Genomic DNA, 6000 nt, shown 5'->3' on the forward strand with positions numbered 1-6000 from the left:
CCAGCCTCTCACTTGTCCAAATTATTTGTTGAACGAACGCGTTACCAGTCAGCTAAAGACGAACTCGCCTCTAGCCAAGGGCAACAACGATCTTTTGAATTTGAGGGTTACGTCATCGGGGAGTGTTGTAGAGGTAATTTTGCTACCAGCCTTCGCTTTCACTGCACGTCCGTGCTTACTAGCGAACTAGCTGAGCTAACCATGTTAAACTTACTCCAAATATAAGCATTATTTTTTTACATTTACCTGTAATCGCTAAATTATGAGATAGTTGTAACTGGCGTAGAGGCTCAAATGTTCACAAAGCTGACCGATTATCCACAACTTCACAGCAGAACCGGAGGCCTGTGTCACGCCTGTGTTACAATGGCACCGGCTTTCAATGTACCTCAACTTTAGCATAATTCTGTTTTTCTGAGGAAAGTGCTATCAAGTTGGGGCATATTTTGGAAAACATGAACATCAAAGAAATCTTCTCCGGAACCACCGTTTAATGAGAAATCATCAACATAAACAAACCTGGCCCTACGTACATTTTTAGTTTGTGTGTTTTTATGCGGTATATTTCAGTGGGCTGTGTATCTTCCAACAAGCTATGCCGAGCAAAAACATTTTGGTTACTTCAAACTGGAGCATCAATTTCTGTTATTTAAAAATAAGTGCTTCATTTTGGGGTAGCTGGAATTGTGCTAGAGATTCAACTCATCTGGCAAAAGACAGATATTCAGCTACTTTGCCAAAAACCTGGGGGTGCTCCTCATCTACCACTGGGAGTTCAGATGCCCATCTATGACGCCTTTATGTATACCTCAACTTTAGTATGATTCTGTTTTTCTCAAGAAAGTGCTATCAAGTTGGGGCATATTTTTAGCAAACCTGAGCTTCAAAGAAATCTTTCAGTAACAACATCAGTCACAGTATCAAGAAAACTAATCCAGATACACAAATGGGGCCCTATGAAAAGCATTTACCTATGTATATTTTTCGTAGGTGCTTTTTCATGGGATACCTTTCCGTGGACAGTGCATCTTACAACAAGCTATGTCGAACAGAAATACATTTTGGAAACCTACGCATTTTGGTTACTTCAAACTGAAGCATCAATTTCTGTAATTTTACAATAAGTGCTTCATTTTGGGGTAGCTACAATTGTGCTCTCCATCCAAATGCTCATGTAACAGACATATGATCTGCAACTTCACCCCAAACTAGGGGGTGCCCCTGTTCTCCCGCTGGGAATTATTAAGTCTATCACACTGGATGATGCTTTATTCATACCTTAACTTTAGCATAATTCTGTTTTTCTCAAGAAAGTGCTATCAAGTTGGGGTATGTATTGGCAAACGTGTACTTCAATTCAATCTTGCAGGAAAAAGAGCAGTAATTGTGCTACGAGAAATTTTTGATAAACATGTTCTAAACATGATTTTCTGACCCTCAAGACTGCATTCTAGTTTCATATGTTGTCTTTTCAAAACATTGTGATATAAAGTGCCAGACAAATGTGTCAGCTCCCTCCCTTAGGATCGTTTACACCAAATCAACATGATGGCCAATGCTACTATAACAATGGCTGGTAAAGGGGGCAGGGCAATGAGCCCCATTGGTCAAACGGTGCACATCTCACTATTAATACCAGGAGGAATCTCTGACGGTCAATACCAGATCATTTCAATTCTTCGGAAGAGAGCAAGCAGTGGCCCGGAATATTCAAGGAACAATTCATTGAAGTGAGTGCTGTACAAACTAATTTTGCTTTACAAATGTATATATTTTACTTTTATACACAGTTTAGTGGCTTTGAGTCAAGTCAGACTCTCAATAGCATTAACTTGTTCTTCCTTATTCATTAAGTCCTTTTTTTGATGGAGTAATGCTCAGGGGGCAATGAATCTTCAATTTGAAAGCAGTACAACTAAACAAAATCAATTGCAAACTATTTTGATGACCAACACAGTTGGCTTACTTCAAATATAAGCATTATTTTTTTACATTTACCTGTAATCGCTTAATTATGAGCTAGTTGTAACTGGCGTAGAGGCTCAAATGTTCACAAAGCTGACCGATTATCCACAACTTCACAACAGAACCGGAGGCCTGTGTCACGTCTGTGTTACAATGGCACCGGCTTTAAATGTACCTCAACTTTAGCATAATTCTGTTTTTCTGAGGAAAGTGCTATCAAGTTGGGGCATATTTTGGAAAACATGAACATCAAAGAAATCTTCTCCGGAACCACCGTTTAATGAGAAATCATCAACATAAACTAAAAATGTACGTAGGGCCGTATTTGTATGTGTCTTTTTATGGGGTATATTTCAGTGGGCTGTGTATCTTCCAACAAGCTATGCCGAGCAACAAACATTTTGGTTACTTCAAACTGGAGCATCAATTTCTGTTATTTAAAAATAAGTGCTTCATTTTGGGGTAGCTGGAATTGTGCTAGAGATTCAACTCATCTTGCAAAAGACAAGATATTCAGCAACTTTGCCAAAAACCTGGGGGTGACTCCTCATCTACCACTGGGAGTTCAGATGCCCATCTATGACGCCTTTATGTATACCTCAACTTTAGTATGATTCTGTTTTTCTCAAGAAAGTGCTATCAAGTTGGGGCATATTTTTAGCAAACCTGAGCTTCAAAGAAATCTTTCAGTAACAACATCAGTCACAGTATCAAGAGAACTAATCCAGATACACAAATGGGGCCCTATGAAAAGCATTTACCTATGTATATTTTTCGTAAGTGCTTTTTCATGGGATACCTTTCCGTGGACAGTGCATCTTACAACAAGCTATGTCGAACAGAAATACATTTTGGAAACCTACGCATTTTGGTTACTTCAAACTGAAGCATCAATTTCTGTAATTTTACAATAAGTGCTTCATTTTGGGGTAGCTACAATTGTGCTCTCCAAACAAATGTTCATGTTACAGACATATGATCTGCAACTTCACCCCAAACTAGGGGGTGCCCCTGTTCTCCCGCTGGGAATTATTAAGTCTATCACACTGGATGATGCTTTATTCATACCTTAACTTTAGCATAATTCTGTTTTTCTCAAGAAAGTGCTATCAAGTTGGGGTATGTATTGGCAAACGTGTACTTCAATTCAATCTTGCAGGAAAAAGAGCTGTAATTGTGCTAAGAGAAATTTTTGATAAACATGTTCTAAACATGATTTTCTGACCCTCAAGACTGCATTCTAGTTTCATATGTTGTCTTTTCAAAACATTGTGATATAAAGTGCCAGACAAATGTGTCAGTTCCCTCCCTTAGGATCGTTTACACCAAATCAACATGATGGCCAATGCTACTATAACAATGGCTGGTAAAGGGGGCAGGGCAATGAGCCCCATTGGTCAAACGGCGCACATCTCACTATTAATACCTGGAGGAATCTCTGACGGTCAATACCAGATCATTTCAATTCTTCGGAAGAGAGCAAGCAGTGGCCCGGAATATTCAAGGAACAATTCATTGAAGTGAGTGCTGTACAAACTAATTTTCCTTTACAAATGTATATATTTTACTTTTATACACAGTTTAGTGGCTTTGAGTCAAGTCAGACTCTCAATAGCATTAACTTGTTCTTCCTTATTCATTAAGTCCTTTTTTTGATGGAGTAATGCTCAGGGGGCAATGAATCTTCAATTTGAAAGCAGTACAACTAAACAAAATCAATTACAAACTATTTTGATGACCAACACAGTTGGCTTACTTCAAATATAAGCATTATTTTTTTACATTTACCTGTAATCGCTTAATTATGAGCTAGTTGTAACTGGCGTAGAGGCTCAAATGTTCACAAAGCTGACCGATTATCCACAACTTCACAGCAGAACCGGAGGCCTGTGTCACGTCTGTGTTACAATGGCACCGGCTTTAAATGTACCTCAACTTTAGCATAATTCTGTTTTTCTGAGGAAAGTGCTATCAAGTTGGGGCATATTTTGGAAAACATGAACATCAAAGAAATTTTCTCCGGAACCACCGTTTAATGAGAAATCATCAACATAAACTAAAAATGTACGTAGGGCCGTATTTGTATGTGTCTTTTTATGGGGTATATTTCAGTGGGCTGTGTATCTTCCAACAAGCTATGCCGAGCAAAAACATTTTGGTTACTTCAAACTGGAGCATCAATTTCTGTTATTTAAAAATAAGTGCTTCATTTTGGGGTAGCTGGAATTGTGCTAGAGATTCAACTCATCTGGCAAAAGACAGATATTCAGCTACTTTGCCAAAAACCTGGGGGTGCTCCTCATCTACCACTGGGAGTTCAGATGCCCATCTATGACGCCTTTATGTATACCTCAACTTTAGTATGATTCTGTTTTTCTCAAGAAAGTGCTATCAAGTTGGGGCATATTTTTAGCAAACCTGAGCTTCAAAGAAATCTTTCAGTAACAACATCAGTCACAGTATCAAGAAAACTAATCCAGATACACAAATGGGGCCCTATGAAAAGCATTTACCTATGTATATTTTTCGTAGGTGCTTTTTCATGGGATACCTTTCCGTGGACAGTGCATCTTACAACAAGCTATGTCGAACAGAAATACATTTTGGAAACCTACGCATTTTGGTTACTTCAAACTGAAGCATCAATTTCTGTAATTTTACAATAAGTGCTTCATTTTGGGGTAGCTACAATTGTGCTCTCCATCCAAATGCTCATGTAACAGACATATGATCTGCAACTTCACCCCAAACTAGGGGGTGCCCCTGTTCTCCCGCTGGGAATTATTAAGTCTATCACACTGGATGATGCTTTATTCATACCTTAACTTTAGCATAATTCTGTTTTTCTCAAGAAAGTGCTATCAAGTTGGGGTATGTATTGGCAAACGTGTACTTCAATTCAATCTTGCAGGAAAAAGAGCAGTAATTGTGCTACGAGAAATTTTTGATAAACATGTTCTAAACATGATTTTCTGACCCTCAAGACTGCATTCTAGTTTCATATGTTGTCTTTTCAAAACATTGTGATATAAAGTGCCAGAGAAATGTGTCAGCTCCCTCCCTTAGGATCGTTTACACCAAATCAACATGATGGCCAATGCTACTATAACAATGGCTGGTAAAGGGGGCAGGGCAATGAGCCCCATTGGTCAAACGGCGCACATCTCACTATTAATACCAGGAGGAATCTCTGACGGTCAATACCAGATCATTTCAATTCTTCGGAAGAGAGCAAGCAGTGGCCCGGAATATTCAAGGAACAATTCATTGAAGTGAGTGCTGTACAAACTAATTTTGCTTTACAAATGTATATATTTTACTTTTATACACAGTTTAGTGGCTTTGAGTCAAGTCAGACTCTCAATAGCATTAACTTGTTCTTCCTTATTCATTAAGTCCTTTTTTTGATGGAGTAATGCTCAGGGGGCAATGAATCTTCAATTTGAAAGCAGTACAACTAAACAAAATCAATTACAAACTATTTTGATGACCAACACAGTTGGCTTACTTCAAATATAAGCATTATTTTTTTACATTTACCTGTAATCGCTTAATTATGAGCTAGTTGTAACTGGCGTAGAGGCTCAAATGTTCACAAAGCTGACCGATTATCCACAACTTCACAGCAGAACCGGAGGCCTGTGTCACGTCTGTGTTACAATGGCACCGGCTTTAAATGTACCTCAACTTTAGCATAATTCTGTTTTTCTGAGGAAAGTGCTATCAAGTTGGGGCATATTTTGGAAAACATGAACATCAAAGAAATTTTCTCCGGAACCACCGTTTAATGAGAAATCATCAACATAAACTAAAAATGTACGTAGGGCCGTATTTGTATGTGTCTTTTTATGGGGTATATTTCAGTGGGCTGTGTATCTTCCAACAAGCTATGCCGAGCAACAAACATTTTGGTTACTTCAAACTGGAGCATCAATTTCTGTTATTTAAAAATAAGTGCTTCATTTTGGGGTAGCTGGAATTGTGCTAGAGATTCAACTCATCTTGCAAAAGACAAGATATTCAGCAACTTTGCCA

The sequence above is a fragment of the Conger conger genome, chromosome 6, assembly GCF_963514075.1.
Source record: "Conger conger chromosome 6, fConCon1.1, whole genome shotgun sequence".
NCBI lineage: Eukaryota > Metazoa > Chordata > Actinopteri > Anguilliformes > Congridae > Conger > Conger conger.